Below are 23,216 nucleotides of genomic sequence, written 5' to 3' on the forward strand. Positions count from 1 at the left end.
GAACCTGAAAATGTGTTAGTTTCTCTATGAGATAGTAAAAGAAGGTTCAAATTGAACAACTGCTGTCAACGGCCATTCTAAGCTGAATTTGCCTGCTCTCGTCAGATCGCTAGCAGCAATGCAACTTAAGGCTTGGCAAGTACCAGCATGGGAGACTGGCTGGGAATTCCAAGTTCCGTTGACCTTTTTGAACCTGAAAATGTGTTAGTTTCTCTATGAGATAGTAAAAGAAGGTTCAAATTGAACAGCTGCTGTCAACGGCCATTCTAAGCTGAATGTGCCTGCTCTCGTCAGATCGCAGCAGCAATGCAGCTTAAGGCTTGGCAAGTACTAGCATGGGAGACTGGCTGGGAATCCCAAGTTCCGTTGTCCTTTTTGAACCTGAAAATTGTGTTAGTTTCTCTATGAGATAGTAAAAGAAGGTTCAAATTGAACAGCTGCTGTCAACGGCCATTCTAAGCTGAATGTGCCTGCTCTCGTCAGATCGCAGCAGCAATGCAGCTTAAGGCTTGGCAAGTACCAGCATGGGAGACTGGCTTGGAATCCCAAGTTCTGTTGACCTTTTTGAACCTGAAAATGTGTTAGTTTCTCTATGAGATAGTAAAAGAAGGTTCAAATTGAACAGCTGCTGTCAACGGCCATTCTAAGCTGAATGTGCGTGCTCTTGTCAGATCGCAGCAGCGATGCAGCTTAAGGCTTGGCAAGTACCAGCATGGGAGACTGGCTTGGAATCCCAAGTTCTGGTGACCTTTTTGAACCTGAAAATTGTGTTAGTTTCTCTATGAGATAGCAAAAGAAGGTTCAAATTGAACAGCTGCTGTCAACGGCCATTCTAATCTGAATGTGCCTGCTCTTGTCAGATTGCAGCAGCAATGCAGCTTAAGGCTTGGCAAGTACCAGCATGGGAGACTGGCTTGGAATCCCAAGTTCTGGTGACCTTTTTGAACCTGAAAATTGTGTTAGTTTCTATATAAGATAGTAGAAGAAGGTTCAAATTGAACAACTGCTGTCAATGGCCATTCTAAGCTGAATGTGCCTGCTCTCGCCAGATCGCAGCAGCAATGCAGCTTAAGGCTTGGCAAGTACCAGCATGGGAGACTGGCTGGGAATCCCAAGTTCCGTTGCCCTTTTTGAACCTGAAAATTGTGTTAGTTTCTCTATGAGATAGTAAAAGAAGGTTCAAATTGAACAGCTGCTGTCAATGGCCATTCTAAGCTGAATGTGCGTGCTCTTGTCAGATCGCAGCAGCGATGCAGCTTAAGGCTTGGCAAGTACCAGCATGGGAGACTGGCTTGGAATCCCAAGTTCTGGTGACCTTTTTGAACCTGAAAATTGTGTTAGTTTCTCTATGAGATAGCAAAAGAAGGTTCAAATTGAACAGCTGCTGTCAACGGCCATTCTAAGCTGAATGTGCCTGCTCTTGTCAGATTGCAGCAGCAATGCAGCTTAAGGCTTGGCAAGTACCAGCATGGGAGCCTGGCTTGAAATCCCAAGTTCTGGTGACCTTTTTGAACCTGAAAATTGTGTTAGTTTCTATATAAGATAGTAGAAGAAGGTTCAAATTGAACAACTGCTGTCAACGGCCATTCTAAGCTGAATGTGCCTGCTCTCGCCAGATCGCAGCAGCAATGCAGCATAAGGCTTGGCAAGTACCAGCATGGGAGACTGGCTGGGAATCCCAAGTTCCGTTGCCCTTTTTGAACCTGAAAATTGTGTTAGTTTCTCTATGAGATAGTAAAAGAAGGTTCAAATTGAACAGCTGCTGTCAACGGCCATTCTAAGCTGAATGTGCGTGCTCTTGTCAGATCGCAGCAGCGATGCAGCTTAAGGCTTGGCAAGTACCAGCATGGGAGTCTGGCTTGGAATCCCAAGTTCTGGTGACCTTTTTGAACCTGAAAATTGTGTTAGTTTCTCTATGAGATAGCAAAAGAAGGTTCAAATTGAACAGCTGCTGTCAACGGCCATTCTAAGCTGAATGTGCCTGCTCTCGTCAGATTGCAGCAGCAATGCAGCTTAAGGCTTGGCAAGTACCAGCATGGGAGACTGGCTGGGAATCCCAAGTTCTGTTGACCTTTTTGAACCTGAAAATTGTGTTAGTTTCTCTATGAGATAGTAAAAAAAGGTTCAAATTGAACAGCTGCTGTCAACGGCAATTCTAAGCTGAATGTGCCTGCTCTCGTCAGATTGCAGCAGCAATGCAGCTTAAGGCTTGGCAAGTACCAGCATGGGAGACTGGCTGGGAATTCCAAGTTCCGTTGACCATTTTGAACCTGAAAATTGTGTTAGTTTCTCTATGAGATAGTAAAAGAAGGTTCAAATTGAACAGCTGCTGTCAACGGCCATTTTAAGCTGAATGTGCCTGCTCTCGTCAGATCGCAGCAGCAATGCAGTTTAAGGCTTGGCAAGTACCAGCATGGGAGACTGGCTGGGAATCCCAAGTTCCGTTGACCTTTTTGAACCTGAAAATTGTGTTAGTTTCTCTATGAGATAGTAAAAGAAGGTTCAAATTGAACAGCTGCTGTCAACGGCCATTCTAAGCTGAATGTGCCTGCTCTCGTCAGATCGCAGCAGCAATGCAGCTTAAGGCTTGGCAAGTACCAGCATGGGAGACTGGCTGGGAATCCCAAGTTCTGTTGACCTTTTTGAACCTGAAAATGTGTTAGTTTCTCTATGAGATAGTAAAAGAAGGTTCAAATTGAACAGCTGCTGTCAACGGCCATTCTAAGCTGAATGTGCGTGCTCTTGTCAGATCGCAGCAGCGATGCAGCTTAAGGCTTGGCAAGTACCAGCATGGGAGACTGGCTTGGAATCCCAAGTTCTGGTGACCTTTTTGAACCTGAAAATTGTGTTAGTTTCTCTATGAGATAGCAAAAGAAGGTTCAAATTGAACAGCTGCTGTCAACGGCCATTCTAAGCTGAATGTGCCTGCTCTTGTCAGATTGCAGCAGTAATGCAGCTTAAGGCTTGGCAAGTACCAGCATGGGAGACTGGCTTGGAATCCCAAGTTCTGGTGACCTTTTTGAACCTGAAATTTGTGTTAGTTTCTATATAAGATAGTAGAAGAAGGTTCAAATTGAACAACTGCTGTCAACGGCCATTCTGAGCTGAATGTGCCTGCTCTCGCCAGATCGCAGCAGCAATGCAGCATAAGGCTTGGCAAGTACCAGCATGGGAGACTGGCTGGGAATCCCAAGTTCCGTTGACCTTTTTGAACCTTAAAATTGTGTTAGTTTCTTTATGAGATAGTAAAAGAAGGTTCAAATTGAACAGCTGCTGTCAACGGCCATTCTAAGCTGAATGTGCCTGCTCTTGTCAGATTGCAGCAGCAATGCAGCTTAAGGCTTGGCAAGTACCAGCATGGGAGACTGGCTTGGAATCCCAAGTTCTGGTGACCATTTTGAACCTGAAAATTGTGTTAGTTTCTATATAAGATAGTAGAAGAAGGTTCAAATTGAACAACTGCTGTCAATGGCCATTCTAAGCTGAATGTGCCTGCTCTCGCCAGATCGCAGCAGCAATGCAGCTTAAGGCTTGGCAAGTACCAGCATGGGAGACTGGCTGGGAATCCCAAGTTCCGTTGCCCTTTTTGAACCTGAAAATTGTGTTAGTTTCTCTATGAGATAGTAAAAGAAGGTTCAAATTGAACAGCTGCTGTCAACGGCCATTCTAAGCTGAATGTGCGTGCTCTTGTCAGATCGCAGCAGCGATGCAGCTTAAGGCTTGGCAAGTACCAGCATGGGAGACTGGCTTGGAATCCCAAGTTCTGGTGACCTTTTTGAACCTGAAAATTGTGTTAGTTTCTCTATGAGATAGCAAAAGAAGGTTCAAATTGAACAGCTGCTGTCAACGGCCATTCTAAGCTGAATGTGCCTGCTCTCGTCAGATTGCAGCAGCAATGCAGCTTAAGGCTTGGCAAGTACCAGCATGGGAGACTGGCTGGGAATCCCAAGTTCTGTTGACCTTTTTGAACCTGAAAATTGTGTTAGTTTCTCTATGAGATAGTAGAAGAAGGTTCAAATTGAACAACTGCTGTCAACGGCCATTCTAAGCTGAATGTGTGTGCTCTTTTCAGATCGCAGCAGCGATGCAGCTTAAGGCTTGGCAAGTACCAGCATGGGAGACTGGCTGGGAATCCCAAGTTCTGTTGACCTTTTTGAACCTGAAAATTGTGTTAGTTTCTCTATGAGATAGTAAAAAAAGGTTCAAATTGAACAGCTGCTGTCAACGGCAATTCTAAGCTGAATGTGCCTGCTCTCGTCAGATTGCAGCAGCAATGCAGCTTAAGGCTTGGCAAGTACCAGCATGGGAGACTGGCTGGGAATCCCAAGTTCCGTTGACCGTTTTGAACCTGAAAATTGTGTTAGTTTCTCTATGAGATAGTAAAAGAAGGTTCAAATTGAACAGCTGCTGTCAACGGCCATTCTAAGCTGAATGTGCCTGCTCTCGTCAGATCGCAGCAGCAATGCAGCTTAAGGCTTGGCAAGTACCAGCATGGGAGACTGGCTGGGAATCCCAAGTTCTGTTGACCTTTTTGAACCTGAAAATGTGTTAGTTTCTCTATGAGATAGTAAAAGAAGGTTCAAATTGAACAGCTGCTGTCAACGGCCATTCTAAGCTGAATGTGCGTGCTCTTGTCAGATCGCAGCAGCGATGCAGCTTAAGGCTTGGCAAGTACCAGCATGGGAGACTGGCTTGGAATCCCAAGTTCTGGTGACCTTTTTGAACCTGAAAATTGTGTTAGTTTCTCTATGAGATAGCAAAAGAAGGTTCAAATTGAACAGCTGCTGTCAACGGCCATTCTAAGCTGAATGTGCGTGCTCTTGTCAGATTGCAGCAGCAATGCAGCTTAAGGCTTGGCAAGTACCAGCATGGGAGACTGGCTTGGAATCCCAAGTTCTGGTGACCTTTTTGAACCTGAAAATTGTGTTAGTTTCTATATAAGATAGTTGAAGAAGGTTCAAATTGAACAACTGCTGTCAACGGCCATTCTAAGCTGAATGTGCCTGCTCTCGCCAGATATCAGCAGCAATGCAGCATAAGGCTTGGCAAGTACCAGCATGGGAGACTGGCTGGGAATCCCAAGTTCCGTTGCCCTTTTTGAACCTGAAAATTGTGTTAGTTTCTCTATGAGATAGTAAAAGAAGGTTCAAATTGAACAGCTGCTGTCAACGGCCATTCTAAGCTGAATGTGCGTGCTCTTGTCAGATCGCAGCAGCGATGCAGCTTAAGGCTTGGCAAGTACCAGCATGGGAGACTGGCTTGGAATCCCAAGTTCTGGTGACCTTTTTGAACCTGAAAATTGTGTTAGTTTCTCTATGAGATAGCAAAAGAAGGTTCAAATTGAACAGCTGCTGTCAACGGCCATTCTAAGCTGAATGTGCCTGCTCTTGTCAGATTGCAGCAGCAATGCAGCTTAAGGCTTGGCAAGTACCAGCATGGGAGACTGGCTTGGAATCCCAAGTTCTGGTGACCTTTTTGAACCTGAAAATTGTGTTAGTTTCTATATAAGATAGTAGAAGAAGGTTCAAATTGAACAACTGCTGTCAATGGCCATTCTAAGCTGAATGTGCCTGCTCTCGCCAGATCGCAGCAGCAATGCAGCTTAAGGCTTGGCAAGTATCTGCATGGGAGACTGGCTGGGAATCCCAAGTTCCGTTGCCCTTTTTGAACCTGAAAATTGTGTTAGTTTCTCTATGAGATAGTAAAAGAAGGTTCAAATTGAACAGCTGCTGTCAACGGCCATTCTAAGCTGAATGTGCGTGCTCTTGTCAGATCGCAGCAGCGATGCAGCTTAAGGCTTGGCAAGTACCAGCATGGGAGACTGGCTTGGAATCCCAAGTTCTGGTGACCTTTTTGAACCTGAAAATTGTGTTAGTTTCTCTATGAGATAGCAAAAGAAGGTTCAAATTGAACAGCTGCTGTCAACGGCCATTCTAAGCTGAATGTGCCTGCTCTCGTCAGATTGCAGCAGCAATGCAGCTTAAGGCTTGGCAAGTACCAGCATGGGAGACTGGCTGGGAATCCCAAGTTCTGTTGACCTTTTTGAACCTGAAAATTGTGTTAGTTTCTCTATGAGATAGTAGAAGAAGGTTCAAATTGAACAACTGCTGTCAACGGCCATTCTAAGCTGAATGTGTGTGCTCTTTTCAGATCGCAGCAGCGATGCAGCTTAAGGCTTGGCAAGTACCAGCATGGGAGACTGGCTGGGAATCCCAAGTTCTGTTGACCTTTTTGAACCTGAAAATTGTGTTAGTTTCTCTATGAGATAGTAAAAAAAGGTTCAAATTGAACAGCTGCTGTCAACGGCAATTCTAAGCTGAATGTGCCTGCTCTCGTCAGATTGCAGCAGCAATGCAGCTTAAGGCTTGGCAAGTACCAGCATGGGAGACTGGCTGGGAATCCCAAGTTCTGTTGACCTTTTTGAACCTGAAAATGTGTTAGTTTCTCTATGAGATAGTAAAAGAAGGTTCAAATTGAACAGCTGCTGTCAACGGCCATTCTAAGCTGAATGTGCGTGCTCTTGTCAGATCGCAGCAGCGATGCAGCTTAAGGCTTGGCAAGTACCAGCATGGGAGACTGGCTGGGAATCCCAAGTTCCGTTGACCGATTTGAACCTGAAAATTGTGTTAGTTTCTATATAAGATAGTAGAAGAAGGTTCAAATTGAACAACTGCTGTCAACGGCCATTCTAAGCTGAATGTGCCTGCTCTCGCCAGATCGCAGCAGCAATGCAGCATAAGGCTTGGCAAGTACCAGCATGGGAGACTGGCTGGGAATCCCAAGTTCCGTTGCCCTTTTTGAACCTGAAAATTGTGTTAGTTTCTCTATGAGATAGTAAAAGAAGGTTCAAATTGAACAGCTGCTGTCAACGGCCATTCTAAGCTGAATGTGCGTGCTCTTGTCAGATCGCAGCAGCGATGCAGCTTAAGGCTTGGCAAGTACCAGCATGGGAGACTGGCTTGGAATCCCAAGTTCTGGTGACCTTTTTGAACCTGAAAATTGTGTTAGTTTCTCTATGAGATAGCAAAAGAAGGTTCAAATTGAACAGCTGCTGTCAACGGCCATTCTAAGCTGAATGTGCCTGCTCTTGTCAGATTGCAGCAGCAATGCAGCTTAAGGCTTGGCAAGTACCAGCATGGGAGACTGGCTTGGAATCCCAAGTTCTGGTGACCTTTTTGAACCTGAAAATTGTGTTAGTTTCTATATAAGATAGTAGAAGAAGGTTCAAATTGAACAACTGCTGTCAATGGCCATTCTAAGCTGAATGTGCCTGCTCTCGCCAGATCGCAGCAGCAATGCAGCTTAAGGCTTGGCAAGTACCAGCATGGGAGACTGGCTGGGAATCCCAAGTTCCGTTGCCCTTTTTGAACCTGAAAATTGTGTTAGTTTCTCTATGAGATAGTAAAAGAAGGTTCAAATTGAACAGCTGCTGTCAACGGCCATTCTAAGCTGAATGTGTGTGCTCTTGTCAGATCGCAGCAGCGATGCAGCTTAAGGCTTGGCAAGTTCCAGCATGGGAGACTGGCTGGGAATCCCAAGTTCTGTTGACCTTTTTGAACTTGAAAATTGTTTTAGTTTCTCTATGAGATAGTAAAAGAAGGTTCAATTTGAAATGCTGCTGTCAACGGCCATTCTAAGCTGAATGTGCCTGCTCTTGTCAGATCGCAGCAGCAATGCAGCTTAAGGCTTGGCAAGTACCAGCATGGGAGACTGGCTGGGAATCCCATGTTCCGTTGACCTTTTTGAACCTGAAAATTGTGTTAGTTTCTCTATGAGATAGTAAAAGAAGGTTCAAATTGAACAGCTGCTGTCAACGGCCATTCTAAGCTGAATGTGCGTGCTCTCGTCAGATCGCAGCAGCGATGCAGCTTAAGGCTTGGCAAGTACCAGCATGGGAGACTGGCTGGGAATCCCAAGTTCTGGTGACTTTTTTGAACCTGAAAACTGTGTTAGTTTCTCTATGAGATAGTAGAAGAAGGTTCAAATTGAACAACTGCTGTCAACGGCCATTCTAAGCTGAATGTGTGTGCTCTTGTCAGATCGCAGCAGCGATGCAGCTTAAGGCTTGGCAAGTACCAGCATGGGAGACTGGCTGGGAATCCCAAGTTCTGTTGACCTTTTTGAACCTGAAAATTGTGTTAGTTTCTCTATGAGATAGTAAAAGAAGGTTCAAATTGAACAGCTGCTGTCAACGGCCATTCTAAGCTGAATGTGCGTGCTCTTGTCAGATCGCAGCAGCAATGCAGCTTAAGGCTTGGCAAGTACCAGCATGGGAGACTGGCTTGGAATCCCAAGTTCTGGTGACCTTTTTGAACCTGAAAATTGTGTTAGTTTCTCTATGAGATAGTAAAAGAAGGTTCAAATTGAACAGCTGCTGTCAACGGCCATTCTAAGCTGAATGTGCCTGCTCTCGTCAGATCGTAGCAGCAATGCAGCTTAAGGCTTGGCAAGTACCAGCATGGGAGACTGGCTGGGAATCCCAAGTTCTGTTGACCTTTTTGAACCTGAAAATGTGTTAGTTTCTCTATGAGATAGTAAAAGAAGGTTCAAATTGAACAGCTGCTGTCAACGGCCATTCTAAGCTGAATGTGCGTGCTCTTGTCAGATCACAGCAGCGATGCAGCTTAAGGCTTGGCAAGTACCAGCATGGGAGACTGGCTTGGAATCCCAAGTTCTGTTGACCTTTTTGAACCTGAAAATTGTGTTAGTTTCTCTATGAGATAGCAAAAGAAGGTTTAAATTGAACAACTGCTGTCAACGGCCATTCTAAGCTGAATGTGCCTGCTCTCGCCAGATCGCAGCAGCAATGCAGCTTAAGGCTTGGCAAGTACCAGCATGGGAGACTGGCTGGGAATCCCAAGTTCCGTTGCCCTTTTTGAACCTGAAAATTGTGTTAGTTTCTCTATGAGATAGTAAAAGAAGGTTCAAATTGAACAGCTGCTGTCAACGGCCATTCTAAGCTGAATGTGCCTGCTCTTGTCAGATTGCAGCAGCAATGCAGCTTAAGGCTTGGCAAGTACCAGCATGGGAGACTGGCTTGGAATCCCAAGTTCTGGTGACCTTTTTGAACCTGAAAATTGTGTTAGTTTCTATATAAGATAGTAGAAGAAGGTTCAAATTGAACAACTGCTGTCAATGGCCATTCTAAGCTGAATGTGCCTGCTCTCGCCAGATCGCAGCAGCAATGCAGCTTAAGGCTTGGCAAGTACCAGCATGGGAGACTGGCTGGGAATCCCAAGTTCCGTTGCCCTTTTTGAACCTGAAAATTGTGTTAGTTTCTCTATGAGATAGTAAAAGAAGGTTCAAATTGAACAGCTGCTGTCAACGGCCATTCTAAGCTGAATGTGCGTGCTCTTGTCAGATCGCAGCAGCGATGCAGCTTAAGGCTTGGCAAGTTCCAGCATGGGAGACTGGCTGGGAATCCCAAGTTCTGTTGACGTTTTTGAACTTGAAAATTGTTTTGGTTTCTCTATGAGATAGTAAAAGAAGGTTCAATTTGAAATGCTGCTGTCAACGGCCATTCTAAGCTGAATGTGCCTGCTCTTGTCAGATCGCAGCAGCAATGCAGCTTAAGGCTTGGCAAGTACCAGCATGGGAGACTGGCTGGGAATCCCAAGTTCCGTTGACCTTTTTGAACCTGAAAATTGTGTTAGTTTCTCTATGAGATAGTAAAAGAAGGTTCAAATTGAACAGCTGCTGTCAACGGCCATTCTAAGCTGAATGTGCGTGCTCTTGTCAGATCGCAGCAGCGATGCAGCTTAAGGCTTGGCAAGTACCAGCATGGGAGACTGGCTGGGAATCCCAAGTTCTGGTGACCTTTTTGAACCTGAAAATTGTGTTAGTTTCTCTATGAGATAGCAAAAGAAGGTTCAAATTGAACAGCTGCTGTCAACGGCCATTCTAAGCTTAATTTGCGTGCTCTTGTCAGATCGCAGCAGCGATGCAGCTTAAGGCTTGGCAAGTACCAGCATGGGAGACTGGCTTGGAATCCCAAGTTCTGGTGACCTTTTTGAACCTGAAAATTGTGTTAGTTTCTCTATGAGATAACAAAAGAAGGTTCAAATTGAACAGCTGCTGTCAACGGCCATTCTAAGCCGAATTTACCTGCTCTCGTCAGATCGCAGCAGCAATACAACTTAAGGCTTGGCAAGTACCAGCATGGGAGACTGGCTGGGAATTCCAAGTTCCGTTGACCTTTTTGAACCTGAAAATGTGTTAGTTTCTCTATGAGATAGTAAAAGAAGGTTCAAATTGAACAGCTGCTGTCAACGGCCATTCTAAGCTGAATGTGCGTGCTCTTGTCAGATCGCAGCAGCGATGCAGCTTAAGGCTTGGCAAGTACCAGCATGGGAGACTGGCTGGGAATCCCATGTTCTGGTGACTTTTTTGAACCTGAAAATTGTGTTAGTTTCTCTATGAGATAGTAGAAGAAGGTTCAAATTGAACAACTGCTGTCAACGGCCATTCTAAGCTGAATGTGTGTGCTCTTGTCAGATCGCAGCAGCGATGCAGCTTAAGGCTTGGCAAGTACCAGCATGGGAGACTGGCTGGGAATCCCAAGTTCTGTTGACCTTTTTGAACCTGAAAATTGTGTTAGTTTCTCTATGAGATAGTAAAAGAAGGTTCAAATTGAACATCTGCTGTCAACGGCCATTCTAAGCTGAATGTGCGTGCTCTTGTCAGATCGCAGCAGCGATGCAGCTTAAGGCTTGGCAAGTACCAGCATGGGAGACTGGCTTGGAATCCCAAGTTCTGGTGACCTTTTTGAACCTGAAAATTGTGTTAGTTTCTATATGAGATAGTAGAAGAAGGTTCAAATTGAACAACTGCTGTCAATGGCCATTCTAAGCTGAATGTGCCTGCTCTTGTCAGATCGCAGCAGCAATGCAGCTTAAGGCTTGGCAAGTACCAGCATGGGAGACTGGCTGGGAATCCCAAGTTCCGTTGACCTTTTTGAACCTGAAAATTGTGTTAGTTTCTCTATGAGATAGTAAAAGAAGGTTCAAATTGAACAGCTGCTGTCAACGGCCATTCTAAGCTGAATGTGCCTGCTCTCGTCAGATCGCAGCAGCAATGCAGCTTAAGGCTTGGCAAGTACCAGCATGGGAGACTGGCTGGGAATCCCAAGTTCTGTTGACCTTTTTGAACCTGAAAATGTGTTAGTTTCTCTATGAGATAGTAAAAGAAGGTTCAAATTGAACAGCTGCTGTCAACGGCCATTCTAAGCTGAATGTGCGTGCTCTTGTCAGATCGCAGCAGCGATGCAGCTTAAGGCTTGGCAAGTACCAGCATGGGAGACTGTCTTGGAATCCCGAGTTCTGGTGACCTTTTTGAACCTGAAAATTGTGTTAGTTTCTCTATGAGATAGCAAAAGAAGGTTCAAATTGAACAGCTGCTGTCAACGGCCATTCTAAGCTGAATGTGCCTGCTCTTGTCAGATTGCAGCAGCAATGCAGCTTAAGGCTTGGCAAGTACCAGCATGGGAGACTGGCTTGGAATCCCAAGTTCTGGTGACCTTTTTGAACCTGAAAATTGTGTTAGTTTCTATATAAGATAGTAGAAGAAGGTTCAAATTGAACCACTGCTGACAATGGCCATTCTAAGCTGAATGTTCCTGCTCTCGCCAGATCGCAGCAGCAATGCAGCTTAAGGCTTGGCAAGTACCAGCATGGGAGACTGGCTGGGAATCCCAAGTTCCGTTGCCCTTTTTGAACCTGAAAATTGTGTTAGTTTCTCTATGAGATAGTAAAAGAACTTTCAAATTGAACAGCTGCTGTCAACGGCCATTCTAAGCTGAATGTGCCTGCTCTCGTCAGATTGCAGCAGCGATGCAGCTTAAGGCTTGGCAAGTTCCAGCATGGGAGACTGGCTGGGAATCCCAAGTTCCGTTGACCTTTTTGAACCTGAAAATTGTGTTAGTTTCTCTATGAGATAGTAAAAGAAGGTTCAAATTGAACAGCTGCTGTCAACGGCCATTCTAAGCTGAATGTGCGTGCTCTTGTCAGATCGCAGCAGCGATGCAGCTTAAGGCTTGGCAAGTTCCAGCATGGGAGACTGGCTGGGAATCCCAAGTTCTGTTGACCTTTTTGAACCTGAAAATTGTGTTAGTTTCTATATAAGATAGTAGAAAAAGGTTCAAATTGAACAACTGCTGTCAATGGCCATTTTAAGCTGAATGTGCCTGCTCTCGCCAGATCGCAGCAGCAATGCAGCTTAAGGCTAGGCAAGTACCAGCATGGGAGACTGGCTGGGAATCCCAAGTTCCGTTGCCCTTTTTGAACCTGAAAATTGTGTTAGTCTCTCTATGAGATAGTAAAAGAAGGTTCAAATTGAACAGCTGCTGTCAACGGCCATTCTAAGCTGAATGTGCGTGCTCTTGTCAGAGCGCAGCAGCGATGCAGCTTAAGGCTTGGCAAGTACCAGCATGGGAGACTGGCTTGGAATCCCAAGTTCTGGTGACCTTTTTGAACCTGAAAATTGTGTTAGTTTCTATATGAGATAGTAGAAGAAGGTTCAAATTGAACAACTGCTGTCAATGGCCATTCTAAGCTGAATGTGCCTGCTCTCGTCAGATCGCAGCAGCAATGCAGCTTAAGGCTTGGCAAGTACCAGCATGGGAGACTGGCTGGGAATCCCAAGTTCCGTTGACCTTTTTGAACCTGAAAATTGTGTTTGTTTCTCTATGAGATAGTAAAAGAAGGTTCAAATTGAACAGCTGCTGTCAACGGCCATTCTAAGCTGAATGTGCGTGCTCTTGTCAGATCGCAGCAGCAATGCAGCTTAAGGCTTGGCAAGTACCAGCATGGGAGACTGGCTGGGAATCCCAAGTTCTGGTGACCTTTTTGAACCTGAAAATTGTGTTAGTTTCTCTATGAGATAGTAGAAGAAGGTTCAAATTGAACAACTGCTGTCAACGGCCATTCTAAGCTGAATGTGTGTGCTCTTTTCAGATCGCAGCAGCAATGCAGCTTAAGGCTTGGCAAGTACCAGCATGGGAGACTGGCTGGGAATCCCAAGTTCTGTTGACCTTTTTGAACCTTAAAATTGTGTTAGTTTCTCTATGAGATAGTAAAAGAAGGTTCAAATTGAACAGCTGCTGTCAACGGCAATTCTAAGCTGAATGTGCCTGCTCTCGTCAGATTGCAGCAGCAATGCAGCTTAAGGCTTGGCAAGTACCAGCATGGGAGACTGGCTGGGAATCCCAAGTTCTGTTGACCTTTTTGAACCTGAAAATGTGTTAGTTTCTCTATGAGATAGTAAAAGAAGGTTCAAATTGAACAGCTGCTGTCAACGGCCATTCTAAGCTGAATTTGCCTGCTCTCGTCAGATCGCAGCAGCAATGCAACTTAAGGCTTGGCAAATACCAGCATGGGAGACTGGCTGGGAATTCCAAGTTCCGTTGACCTTTTTGAACCTGAAAATTGTGTTAGTTTCTCTATGAGATAGTAAAAGAAGGTTCAAATTGAACAGCTGCTGTCAACGGCAATTCTAAGCTGAATGTGCCTGCTCTCGTCAGATTACAGCAGCAATGCAGCTTAAGGCTTGGCAAGTACCAGCATGGGAGACTGGCTGGGAATCCCAAGTTCTGTTGACCTTTTTGAACCTGAAAATGTGTTAGTTTCTCTATGAGATAGTAAAAGAAGGTTCAAATTGAACAGCTGCTGTCAACGGCCATTCTAAGCTGAATGTGCCTGCTCTCGTCAGATCGCAGCAGCAATGCAGCTTAAGGCTTGGCAAGTACCAGCATGGGAGACTGGCTGGGAATCCCAAGTTCCGTTGACCTTTTTGAACCTGAAAATTGTGTTAGTTTCTCTATGAGATAGTAAAAGAAGGTTCAAATTGAACAGCTGCTGTCAACGGCCATTCTAAGCTGAATATGCCTGCTCTCGTCAGATCGCAGCAGCAATGCAGCTTAAGGCTTGGCAAGTACCAGCATGGGAGACTGGCTTGGAATCCCAAGTTCTGGTGACCTTTTTGAACCTGAAAATTGTGTTAGTTTCTCTATGAGATAGCAAAAGAAGGTTCAAATTGAACAGCTGCTGTCAACGGCCATTCTAAGCTGAATGTGCGTGCTCTTGTCAGATCGCAGCAGCGATGCAGCTTAAGGCTTGGCAAGTACCAGCATGGGAGACTGGCTTGGAATCCCAAGTTCTGGTGACCTTTTTGAACCTGAAAATTGTGTTAGTTTCTCTATGAGATAGTAAAAGAAGGTTCAAATTGAACAGCTGCTGTCAACGGCCATTCTAAGCTGAATATGCCTGCTCTCGTCAGATCGCAGCAGCAATGCAGCTTAAGGCTTGGCAAGTACCAGCATGGGAGACTGGCTTGGAATCCCAAGTTCTGTTGATCTTTTTGAACCTGAAAATTGTGTTAGTTTCTCTATGAGATAGCAAAAGAAGGTTCAAATTGAACAGCTGCTGTCAACGGCCATTCTAAGCTGAATGTGTGTGCTCTTGTCAGATCGCAGCAGCGATGCAGCTTAAGGCTTGGCAAGTACCAGCATGGGAGACTGGCTGGGAATCCCAAGTTCTGGTGACCTTTTTGAACCTGAAAATTGTGTTAGTTTCTCTATGAGATAGTAGAAGAAGGTTCAAATTGAACAACTGCTGTCAATGGCCATTCTAAGCTGAATGTGCCTGCTCTCGTCAGATCGCAGCAGCAATGCAGCTTAAGGCTTGGCAAGTACCAGCATGGGAGACTGGCTGGGAATCCCAAGTTCTGGTGACCTTTTTGAACCTGAAAATTGTGTTAGTTTCTATATAAGATAGTAGAAGAAGGTTCAAATTGAACCACTGCTGACAATGGCCATTCTAAGCTGAATGTGCCTGCTCTCGCCAGATCGCAGCAGCAATGCAGCTTAAGGCTTGGCAAGTACCAGCATGGGAGACTGGCTGGGAATCCCAAGTTCCGTTGCCCTTTTTGAACCTGAAAATTGTGTTAGTTTCTCTATGAGATAGTAAAAGAACTTTCAAATTGAACAGCTGCTGTCAACGGCCATTCTAAGCTGAATGTGCCTGCTCTCGTCAGATCGCAGCAGCGATGCAGCTTAAGGCTTGGCAAGTTCCAGCATGGGAGACTGGCTGGGAATCCCAAGTTCCGTTGACCTTTTTGAACCTGAAAATTGTGTTAGTTTCTCTATGAGATAGTAAAAGAAGGTTCAAATTGAACAGCTGCTGTCAACGGCCATTCTAAGCTGAATGTGCGTGCTCTTGTCAGATCGCAGCAGCGATGCAGGTTAAGGCTTGGCAAGTTCCAGCATGGGAGACTGGCTGGGAATCCCAAGTTCTGTTGTCCTTTTTGAACTTGAAAATTGTTTTAGTTTCTCTATGAGATAGTAAAAGAAGGTTCAATTTGAAATGCTCCTGTCAACGGCCATTCTAAGCTGAATGTGCCTGCTCTTGTCAGATCGCAGCAGCAATGCAGCTTAAGGCTTGGCAAGTACCAGCATGGGAGACTGGCTGGGAATCCCAAGTTCCGTTGACCTTTTTGAACCTGAAAATTGTGTTAGTTTCTCTATGAGATAGTAAAAGAAGGTTCAAATTGAACAGCTGCTGTCAACGGCCATTCTAAGCTGAATGTGCGTGCTCTTGTCAGATCGCAGCAGCGATGCAGCTTAAGTCTTGGCAAGTACCAGCATGGGAGACTGGCTTGGAATCCCAAGTTCTGGTGACCTTTTTGAACCTGAAAATTGTGTTAGTTTCTATATGAGATAGTAGAAAAAGGTTCAAATTGAACAACTGCTGTCAACGGCCATTCTAAGCTGAATGTGCCTGCTCTTGTCAGATCGCAGCAGCGATGCAGCTTAAGGCTTGGCAAGTACCAGCATGGGAGACTGCCTGGGAATCCCATGTTCTGGTGACTTTTTTGAACCTGAAAATTGTGTTAGTTTCTCTATGAGATAGTAGAAGAAGGTTCAAATTGAACAACTGCTGTCAACGGCCATTCTAAGCTGAATGTGTGTGCTCTTGTCAGATCGCAGCAGCGATGCAGCTTAAGGCTTGGCAAGTACCAGCATGGGAGACTGGCTGGGAATCCCAAGTTCTGTTGACCTTTTTGAACCTGAAAATTGTGTTAGTTTCTCTATGAGATAGTAAAAGAAGGTTCAAATTGAACATCTGCTGTCAACGGCCATTCTAAGCTGAATGTGCGTGCTCTTGTCAGATCGCAGCAGCGATGCAGCTTAAGGCTTGGCAAGTACCAGCATGGGAGACTGGCTTGGAATCCCAAGTTCTGGTGACCTTTTTGAACCTGAAAATTGTGTTAGTTTCTATATGAGATAGTAGAAGAAGGTTCAAATTGAACAACTGCTGTCAATGGCCATTCTAAGCTGAATGTGCCTGCTCTTGTCAGATCGCAGCAGCAATGCAGCTTAAGGCTTGGCAAGTACCAGCATGGGAGACTGGCTGGGAATCCCAAGTTCCGTTGACCTTTTTGAACCTGAAAATTGTGTTAGTTTCTCTATGAGATAGTAAAAGAAGGTTCAAATTGAACAGCTGCTGTCAACGGCCATTCTAAGCTGAATGTGCCTGCTCTCGTCAGATCGCAGCAGCAATGCAGCTTAAGGCTAGGCAAGTACCAGCATGGGAGACTGGCTGGGAATCCCAAGTTCCGTTGCCCTTTTTGAACCTGAAAATTGTGTTAGTCTCTCTATGAGATAGTAAAAGAAGGTTCAAATTGAACAGCTGCTGTCAACGGCCATTCTAAGCTGAATGTGCGTGCTCTTGTCAGAGCGCAGCAGCGATGCAGCTTAAGGCTTGGCAAGTACCAGCATGGGAGACTGGCTTGGAATCCCAAGTTCTGGTGACCTTTTTGAACCTGAAAATTGTGTTAGTTTCTATATGAGATAGTAGAAGAAGGTTCAAATTGAACAACTGCTGTCAATGGCCATTCTAAGCTGAATGTGCCTGCTCTCGTCAGATCGCAGCAGCAATGCAGCTTAAGGCTTGGCAAGTACCAGCATGGGAGACTGGCTGGGAATCCCAAGTTCCGTTGACCTTTTTGAACCTGAAAATTGTGTTTGTTTCTCTATGAGATAGTAAAAGAAGGTTCAAATTGAACAGCTGCTGTCAACGGCCATTCTAAGCTGAATGTGCGTGCTCTTGTCAGATCGCAGCAGCAATGCAGCTTAAGGCTTGGCAAGTACCAGCATGGGAGACTGGCTGGGAATCCCAAGTTCTGGTGACCTTTTTGAACCTGAAAATTGTGTTAGTTTCTCTATGAGATAGTAGAAGAAGGTTCAAATTGAACAACTGCTGTCAACGGCCATTCTAAGCTGAATGTGTGTGCTCTTTTCAGATCGCAGCAGCAATGCAGCTTAAGGCTTGGCAAGTACCAGCATGGGAGACTGGCTGGGAATCCCAAGTTCTGTTGACCTTTTTGAACCTTAAAATTGTGTTAGTTTCTCTATGAGATAGTAAAAGAAGGTTCAAATTGAACAGCTGCTGTCAACGGCAATTCTAAGCTGAATGTGCCTGCTCTCGTCAGATTGCAGCAGCAATGCAGCTTAAGGCTTGGCAAGTACCAGCATGGGAGACTGGCTGGGAATCCCAAGTTCTGTTGACCTTTTTGAACCTGAAAATGTGTTAGTTTCTCTATGAGATAGTAAAAGAAGGTTCAAATTGAACAGCTGCTGTCAACGGCCATTCTAAGCTGAATATGCCTGCTCTCGTCAGATTACAGCAGCAATGCAGCTTAAGGCTTGGCAAGTACCAGCATGGGAGACTGGCTGGGAATCCCAAGTTCTGGTGACCTTTTTGAACCTGAAAATTGTGTTAGTTTCTCTATGAGATAGTAGAAGAAGGTTCAAATTGAACAACTGCTGTCAACGGCCATTCTAAGCTGAATGTGTGTGCTCTTTTCAGATCGCAGCAGCAATGCAGCTTAAGGCTTGGCAAGTACCAGCATGGGAGACTGGCTGGGAATCCCAAGTTCTGTTGACCTTTTTGAACCTTAAAATTGTGTTAGTTTCTCTATGAGATAGTAAAAGAAGGTTCAAATTGAACAGCTGCTGTCAACGGCAATTCTAAGCTGAATGTGCCTGCTCTCGTCAGATTGCAGCAGCAATGCAGCTTAAGGCTTGGCAAGTACCAGCATGGGAGACTGGCTGGGAATCCCAAGTTCTGTTGACCTTTTTGAACCTGAAAATGTGTTAGTTTCTCTATGAGATAGTAAAAGAAGGTTCAAATTGAACAGCTGCTGTCAACGGCCATTCTAAGCTGAATTTGCCTGCTCTCGTCAGATCGCAGCAGCAATGCAACTTAAGGCTTGGCAAATACCAGCATGGGAGACTGGCTGGGAATTCCAAGTTCCGTTGACCTTTTTGAACCTGAAAATTGTGTTAGTTTCTCTATGAGATAGTAAAAGAAGGTTCAAATTGAACAGCTGCTGTCAACGGCAATTCTAAGCTGAATGTGCCTGCTCTCGTCAGATTACAGCAGCAATGCAGCTTAAGGCTTGGCAAGTACCAGCATGGGAGACTGGCTGGGAATCCCAAGTTCTGTTGACCTTTTTGAACCTGAAAATGTGTTAGTTTCTCTATGAGATAGTAAAAGAAGGTTCAAATTGAACAGCTGCTGTCAACGGCCATTCTAAGCTGAATGTGCCTGCTCTCGTCAGATCGCAGCAGCAATGCAGCTTAAGGCTTGGCAAGTACCAGCATGGGAGACTGGCTGGGAATCCCAAGTTCCGTTGACCTTTTTGAACCTGAAAATTGTGTTAGTTTCTCTATGAGATAGTAAAAGAAGGTTCAAATTGAACAGCTGCTGTCAACGGCCATTCTAAGCTGAATATGCCTGCTCTCGTCAGATCGCAGCAGCAATGCAGCTTAAGGCTTGGCAAGTACCAGCATGGGAGACTGGCTTGGAATCCCAAGTTCTGGTGACCTTTTTGAACCTGAAAATTGTGTTAGTTTCTCTATGAGATAGCAAAAGAAGGTTCAAATTGAACAGCTGCTGTCAACGGCCATTCTAAGCTGAATGTGCGTGCTCTTGTCAGATCGCAGCAGCGATGCAGCTTAAGGCTTGGCAAGTACCAGCATGGGAGACTGGCTTGGAATCCCAAGTTCTGGTGACCTTTTTGAACCTGAAAATTGTGTTAGTTTCTCTATGAGATAGTAAAAGAAGGTTCAAATTGAACAGCTGCTGTCAACGGCCATTCTAAGCTGAATATGCCTGCTCTCGTCAGATCGCAGCAGCAATGCAGCTTAAGGCTTGGCAAGTACCAGCATGGGAGACTGGCTTGGAATCCCAAGTTCTGTTGATCTTTTTGAACCTGAAAATTGTGTTAGTTTCTCTATGAGATAGCAAAAGAAGGTTCAAATTGAACAGCTGCTGTCAACGGCCATTCTAAGCTGAATGTGTGTGCTCTTGTCAGATCGCAGCAGCGATGCAGCTTAAGGCTTGGCAAGTACCAGCATGGGAGACTGGCTGGGAATCCCAAGTTCTGGTGACCTTTTTGAACCTGAAAATTGTGTTAGTTTCTCTATGAGATAGTAGAAGAAGGTTCAAATTGAACAACTGCTGTCAATGGCCATTCTAAGCTGAATGTGCCTGCTCTCGTCAGATCGCAGCAGCAATGCAGCTTAAGGCTTGGCAAGTACCAGCATGGGAGACTGGCTGGGAATCCCAAGTTCTGGTGACCTTTTTGAACCTGAAAATTGTGTTAGTTTCTATATAAGATAGTAGAAGAAGGTTCAAATTGAACCACTGCTGACAATGGCCATTCTAAGCTGAATGTGCCTGCTCTCGCCAGATCGCAGCAGCAATGCAGCTTAAGGCTTGGCAAGTACCAGCATGGGAGACTGGCTGGGAATCCCAAGTTCCGTTGCCCTTTTTGAACCTGAAAATTGTGTTAGTTTCTCTATGAGATAGTAAAAGAACTTTCAAATTGAACAGCTGCTGTCAACGGCCATTCTAAGCTGAATGTGCCTGCTCTCGTCAGATCGCAGCAGCGATGCAGCTTAAGGCTTGGCAAGTTCCAGCATGGGAGACTGGCTGGGAATCCCAAGTTCCGTTGACCTTTTTGAACCTGAAAATTGTGTTAGTTTCTCTATGAGATAGTAAAAGAAGGTTCAAATTGAACAGCTGCTGTCAACGGCCATTCTAAGCTGAATGTGCGTGCTCTTGTCAGATCGCAGCAGCGATGCAGGTTAAGGCTTGGCAAGTTCCAGCATGGGAGACTGGCTGGGAATCCCAAGTTCTGTTGACCTTTTTGAACTTGAAAATTGTTTTAGTTTCTCTATGAGATAGTAAAAGAAGGTTCAATTTGAAATGCTCCTGTCAACGGCCATTCTAAGCTGAATGTGCCTGCTCTTGTCAGATCGCAGCAGCAATGCAGCTTAAGGCTTGGCAAGTACCAGCATGGGAGACTGGCTGGGAATCCCAAGTTCCGTTGACCTTTTTGAACCTGAAAATTGTGTTAGTTTCTCTATGAGATAGTAAAAGAAGGTTCAAATTGAACAGCTGCTGTCAACGGCCATTCTAAGCTGAATGTGCGTGCTCTTGTCAGATCGCAGCAGCGATGCAGCTTAAGTCTTGGCAAGTACCAGCATGGGAGACTGGCTTGGAATCCCAAGTTCTGGTGACCTTTTTGAACCTGAAAATTGTGTTAGTTTCTATATGAGATAGTAGAAAAAGGTTCAAATTGAACAACTGCTGTCAACGGCCATTCTAAGCTGAATGTGCCTGCTCTTGTCAGATCGCAGCAGCGATGCAGCTTAAGACTTGGCAAGTACCAGCATGGGAGACTGGCTGGGAATCCCAAGTTCTGTTGACCTTTTTGAACCTGAAAATTGTGTTAGTTTCTCTATGAGATAGTAAAAGAAGGTTCAAATTGAACAGCTGCTGTCAACGGCCATTCTAAGCTGAATGTGCGTGCTCTCGTCAGATCGCAGCAGCAATGCAGCTTAAGGCTTGGCAAGTACCAGCATGGGAGACTGGCTGGGAATCCCAAGTTCCGTTGACCTTTTTGAACCTGAAAATTGTGTTAGTTTCTCTATGAGATAGTAAAAGAAGGTTCAAATTGAACAACTGCTGTCAACGGCCATTCTAAGCTGAATGTGCCTGCTCTCGTCAGATCGCAGCAGCAATGCAGCTTAAGGCTTGGCAAGTACCAGCATGGGAGACTGGCTGGGAATCCCAAGTTCTGTTGACCTTTTTGAACTTGAAAATGTGTTAGTTTCTCTATGAGATAGTAAAAGAAGGTTCAAATTGAACAGCTGCTGTCAACGGCCATTCTAAGCTGAATGTGCGTGCTCTTGTCAGATCGCAGCAGCGATGCAGCTTAAGTCTTGGCAAGTACCAGCATGGGAGACTGGCTTGGAATCCCAAGTTCTGGTGACCTTTTTGAACCTGAAAATTGTGTTAGTTTCTATATGAGATAGTAGAAGAAGGTTCAAATTGAACAACTGCTGTCAATGGCCATTCTAAGCTGAATGTGCCTGCTCTCGTCAGATCGCAGCAGCAATGCAGCTTAAGGCTTGGCAAGTACCAGCATGGGAGACTGGCTGGGAATCCCAAGTTCTGTTGACCTTTTTGAACCTGAAAATGTGTTAGTTTCTCTATGAGATAGTAAAAGAAGGTTCAAATTGAACAGCTGCTGTCAACGGCCATTCTAAGCTGAATGTGCGTGCTCTTGTCAGATTGCAGCAGCGATGCAGCTTAAGACTTGGCAAGTACCAGCATGGGAGACTGGCTTGGAATCCCAAGTTCTGGTGACCTTTTTGAACCTGAAAATTGTGTTAGTTTCTCTATGAGATAGCAAAAGAAGGTTCAAATTGAACAGCTGCTGTCAACGGCCATTCTAAGCTGAATGTGCCTGCTCTTGTCAGATTGCAGCAGCAATGCAGCTTAAGGCTTGGCAAGTACCAGCATGGGAGACTGGCTTGGAATCCCAAGTTCTGGTGACCTTTTTGAACCTGAAAATTGTGTTAGTTTCTATATAAGATAGTAGAAGAAGGTTCAAATTGAACAACTGCTGTCAATGGCTATTCTAAGCTGAATGTGCCTGCTCTCGCCAGATCGCAGCAGCAATGCAGCTTAAGGCTTGGCAAGTACCAGCATGGGAGACTGGCTGGGAATCCCAAGTTCCGTTGCCCTTTTTGAACCTGAAAATTGTGTTAGTTTCTCTATGAGATAGTAAAAGAAGGTTCAAATTGAACAGCTGCTGTCAACGGCCATTCTAAGCTGAATGTGCGTGCTCTTGTCAGATCGCAGCAGCGATGCAGCTTAAGGCTTGGCAAGTTCCAGCATGGGAGACTGGCTGGGAATCCCAAGTTCTGTTGACGTTTTTGAACTTGAAAATTGTTTTGGTTTCTCTATGAGATAGTAAAAGAAGGTTCAATTTGAAATGCTGCTGTCAACGGCCATTCTAAGCTGAATGTGCCTGCTCTTGTCAGATCGCAGCAGCAATGCAGCTTAAGGCTTGGCAAGTACCAGCATGGGAGACTGGCTGGGAATCCCAAGTTCCGTTGACCTTTTTGAACCTGAAAATTGTGTTAGTTTCTCTATGAGATAGTAAAAGAAGGTTCAAATTGAACAGCTGCTGTCAATGGCCATTCTAAGCTGAATGTGCGTGCTCTTGTCAGATCGCAGCAGCGATGCAGCTTAAGGCTTGGCAAGTACCAGCATGGGAGACTGGCTGGGAATCCCAAGTTCTGGTGACTTTTTTGAACCTGAAAATTGTGTTAGTTTCTCTATGAGATAGTAAAAGAAGGTTCAAATTGAACAGCTGCTGTCAACGGCCATTCTAAGCTGAATGTGCCTGCTCTCGTCAGATCGCTGCAGCAATGCAGCTTAAGGCTTGGCAAGTACCAGCATGGGAGACTGGCTGGGAATCCCAAGTTCCGTTGACCTTTTTGAACCTGAAAATTGTGTTAGTTTCTCTATGAGATAGTAAAAGAAGGTTCAAATTGAACAGCTGCTGTCAACGGCCATTCTAAGCTGAATGTGCCTGCTCTCGTCAGATCGCAGCAGCAATGCAGCTTAAGGCTTGGCAAGTACCAGCATGGGAGACTGGCTGGGAATCCCAAGTTCTGTTGACCTTTTTGAACCTGAAAATGTGTTAGTTTCTCTATGAGATAGTAAAAGAAGGTTCAAATTGAACAGCTGCTGTCAACGGCCATTCTAAGCTGAATGTGCGTGCTCTTGTCAGATCGCAGCAGCGATGCAGCTTAAGTCTTGGCAAGTACCAGCATGGGAGACTGGCTTGGAATCCCAAGT

At 45.1% G+C, this 23,216-nt stretch overlaps 52 pseudogenes; all 52 read left to right on the forward strand.

Moving 5' to 3' along the window:
- Positions 1-253: 253 nt before the first annotated feature.
- On the forward strand, positions 254-372 carry LOC140082210 (5S ribosomal RNA; annotated as a pseudogene).
- A 70-nt stretch (positions 373-442) lies between these two features.
- LOC140087402 (5S ribosomal RNA) lies at positions 443-561 on the forward strand (annotated as a pseudogene).
- Positions 562-1,953: 1,392 nt separating this feature from the next.
- LOC140089580 (5S ribosomal RNA) lies at positions 1,954-2,072 on the forward strand (annotated as a pseudogene).
- Positions 2,073-2,142: 70 nt separating this feature from the next.
- Positions 2,143-2,261, forward strand: LOC140092136 (5S ribosomal RNA; annotated as a pseudogene).
- A 70-nt stretch (positions 2,262-2,331) lies between these two features.
- On the forward strand, positions 2,332-2,450 carry LOC140091112 (5S ribosomal RNA; annotated as a pseudogene).
- A 70-nt stretch (positions 2,451-2,520) lies between these two features.
- LOC140079178 (5S ribosomal RNA) lies at positions 2,521-2,639 on the forward strand (annotated as a pseudogene).
- Positions 2,640-3,086: 447 nt separating this feature from the next.
- Positions 3,087-3,205, forward strand: LOC140097729 (5S ribosomal RNA; annotated as a pseudogene).
- Positions 3,206-3,842: 637 nt separating this feature from the next.
- Positions 3,843-3,961, forward strand: LOC140089581 (5S ribosomal RNA; annotated as a pseudogene).
- A 259-nt stretch (positions 3,962-4,220) lies between these two features.
- On the forward strand, positions 4,221-4,339 carry LOC140093599 (5S ribosomal RNA; annotated as a pseudogene).
- Positions 4,340-4,409: 70 nt separating this feature from the next.
- Positions 4,410-4,528, forward strand: LOC140079180 (5S ribosomal RNA; annotated as a pseudogene).
- A 1,392-nt stretch (positions 4,529-5,920) lies between these two features.
- On the forward strand, positions 5,921-6,039 carry LOC140089582 (5S ribosomal RNA; annotated as a pseudogene).
- Positions 6,040-6,298: 259 nt separating this feature from the next.
- On the forward strand, positions 6,299-6,417 carry LOC140094863 (5S ribosomal RNA; annotated as a pseudogene).
- Positions 6,418-6,486: 69 nt separating this feature from the next.
- Positions 6,487-6,605, forward strand: LOC140095904 (5S ribosomal RNA; annotated as a pseudogene).
- Positions 6,606-7,242: 637 nt separating this feature from the next.
- Positions 7,243-7,361, forward strand: LOC140096910 (5S ribosomal RNA; annotated as a pseudogene).
- Positions 7,362-7,620: 259 nt separating this feature from the next.
- On the forward strand, positions 7,621-7,739 carry LOC140095527 (5S ribosomal RNA; annotated as a pseudogene).
- Positions 7,740-8,376: 637 nt separating this feature from the next.
- Positions 8,377-8,495, forward strand: LOC140089225 (5S ribosomal RNA; annotated as a pseudogene).
- A 258-nt stretch (positions 8,496-8,753) lies between these two features.
- LOC140094570 (5S ribosomal RNA) lies at positions 8,754-8,872 on the forward strand (annotated as a pseudogene).
- Positions 8,873-9,131: 259 nt separating this feature from the next.
- LOC140096912 (5S ribosomal RNA) lies at positions 9,132-9,250 on the forward strand (annotated as a pseudogene).
- Positions 9,251-9,509: 259 nt separating this feature from the next.
- On the forward strand, positions 9,510-9,628 carry LOC140088886 (5S ribosomal RNA; annotated as a pseudogene).
- A 448-nt stretch (positions 9,629-10,076) lies between these two features.
- LOC140098327 (5S ribosomal RNA) lies at positions 10,077-10,195 on the forward strand (annotated as a pseudogene).
- A 636-nt stretch (positions 10,196-10,831) lies between these two features.
- On the forward strand, positions 10,832-10,950 carry LOC140092715 (5S ribosomal RNA; annotated as a pseudogene).
- Positions 10,951-11,020: 70 nt separating this feature from the next.
- LOC140079181 (5S ribosomal RNA) lies at positions 11,021-11,139 on the forward strand (annotated as a pseudogene).
- Positions 11,140-11,586: 447 nt separating this feature from the next.
- LOC140098082 (5S ribosomal RNA) lies at positions 11,587-11,705 on the forward strand (annotated as a pseudogene).
- A 70-nt stretch (positions 11,706-11,775) lies between these two features.
- LOC140096406 (5S ribosomal RNA) lies at positions 11,776-11,894 on the forward strand (annotated as a pseudogene).
- Positions 11,895-12,531: 637 nt separating this feature from the next.
- Positions 12,532-12,650, forward strand: LOC140082676 (5S ribosomal RNA; annotated as a pseudogene).
- A 448-nt stretch (positions 12,651-13,098) lies between these two features.
- Positions 13,099-13,217, forward strand: LOC140094864 (5S ribosomal RNA; annotated as a pseudogene).
- A 446-nt stretch (positions 13,218-13,663) lies between these two features.
- Positions 13,664-13,782, forward strand: LOC140091490 (5S ribosomal RNA; annotated as a pseudogene).
- A 70-nt stretch (positions 13,783-13,852) lies between these two features.
- LOC140098748 (5S ribosomal RNA) lies at positions 13,853-13,971 on the forward strand (annotated as a pseudogene).
- Positions 13,972-14,230: 259 nt separating this feature from the next.
- Positions 14,231-14,349, forward strand: LOC140094698 (5S ribosomal RNA; annotated as a pseudogene).
- A 259-nt stretch (positions 14,350-14,608) lies between these two features.
- On the forward strand, positions 14,609-14,727 carry LOC140095720 (5S ribosomal RNA; annotated as a pseudogene).
- A 70-nt stretch (positions 14,728-14,797) lies between these two features.
- On the forward strand, positions 14,798-14,916 carry LOC140097871 (5S ribosomal RNA; annotated as a pseudogene).
- A 70-nt stretch (positions 14,917-14,986) lies between these two features.
- LOC140089163 (5S ribosomal RNA) lies at positions 14,987-15,105 on the forward strand (annotated as a pseudogene).
- A 259-nt stretch (positions 15,106-15,364) lies between these two features.
- LOC140088887 (5S ribosomal RNA) lies at positions 15,365-15,483 on the forward strand (annotated as a pseudogene).
- An 826-nt stretch (positions 15,484-16,309) lies between these two features.
- LOC140092717 (5S ribosomal RNA) lies at positions 16,310-16,428 on the forward strand (annotated as a pseudogene).
- Positions 16,429-16,498: 70 nt separating this feature from the next.
- LOC140083343 (5S ribosomal RNA) lies at positions 16,499-16,617 on the forward strand (annotated as a pseudogene).
- Positions 16,618-16,876: 259 nt separating this feature from the next.
- On the forward strand, positions 16,877-16,995 carry LOC140082677 (5S ribosomal RNA; annotated as a pseudogene).
- Positions 16,996-17,443: 448 nt separating this feature from the next.
- LOC140094865 (5S ribosomal RNA) lies at positions 17,444-17,562 on the forward strand (annotated as a pseudogene).
- Positions 17,563-18,009: 447 nt separating this feature from the next.
- LOC140094866 (5S ribosomal RNA) lies at positions 18,010-18,128 on the forward strand (annotated as a pseudogene).
- Positions 18,129-18,574: 446 nt separating this feature from the next.
- Positions 18,575-18,693, forward strand: LOC140091502 (5S ribosomal RNA; annotated as a pseudogene).
- Positions 18,694-18,763: 70 nt separating this feature from the next.
- Positions 18,764-18,882, forward strand: LOC140098749 (5S ribosomal RNA; annotated as a pseudogene).
- Positions 18,883-19,141: 259 nt separating this feature from the next.
- On the forward strand, positions 19,142-19,260 carry LOC140094699 (5S ribosomal RNA; annotated as a pseudogene).
- Positions 19,261-19,519: 259 nt separating this feature from the next.
- LOC140095721 (5S ribosomal RNA) lies at positions 19,520-19,638 on the forward strand (annotated as a pseudogene).
- Positions 19,639-19,708: 70 nt separating this feature from the next.
- On the forward strand, positions 19,709-19,827 carry LOC140097872 (5S ribosomal RNA; annotated as a pseudogene).
- A 70-nt stretch (positions 19,828-19,897) lies between these two features.
- On the forward strand, positions 19,898-20,016 carry LOC140089164 (5S ribosomal RNA; annotated as a pseudogene).
- A 259-nt stretch (positions 20,017-20,275) lies between these two features.
- On the forward strand, positions 20,276-20,394 carry LOC140088888 (5S ribosomal RNA; annotated as a pseudogene).
- Positions 20,395-20,653: 259 nt separating this feature from the next.
- LOC140095068 (5S ribosomal RNA) lies at positions 20,654-20,772 on the forward strand (annotated as a pseudogene).
- A 70-nt stretch (positions 20,773-20,842) lies between these two features.
- On the forward strand, positions 20,843-20,961 carry LOC140087319 (5S ribosomal RNA; annotated as a pseudogene).
- Positions 20,962-21,031: 70 nt separating this feature from the next.
- On the forward strand, positions 21,032-21,150 carry LOC140079182 (5S ribosomal RNA; annotated as a pseudogene).
- A 258-nt stretch (positions 21,151-21,408) lies between these two features.
- Positions 21,409-21,527, forward strand: LOC140083706 (5S ribosomal RNA; annotated as a pseudogene).
- An 825-nt stretch (positions 21,528-22,352) lies between these two features.
- Positions 22,353-22,471, forward strand: LOC140088890 (5S ribosomal RNA; annotated as a pseudogene).
- Positions 22,472-22,730: 259 nt separating this feature from the next.
- On the forward strand, positions 22,731-22,849 carry LOC140086150 (5S ribosomal RNA; annotated as a pseudogene).
- Positions 22,850-22,919: 70 nt separating this feature from the next.
- Positions 22,920-23,038, forward strand: LOC140079183 (5S ribosomal RNA; annotated as a pseudogene).
- Positions 23,039-23,216: the final 178 nt, after the last annotated feature.

The sequence above is a fragment of the Engystomops pustulosus genome, chromosome 9, assembly GCF_040894005.1.
Source record: "Engystomops pustulosus chromosome 9, aEngPut4.maternal, whole genome shotgun sequence".
Classification (NCBI taxonomy): Eukaryota; Metazoa; Chordata; class Amphibia; order Anura; family Leptodactylidae; genus Engystomops; species Engystomops pustulosus.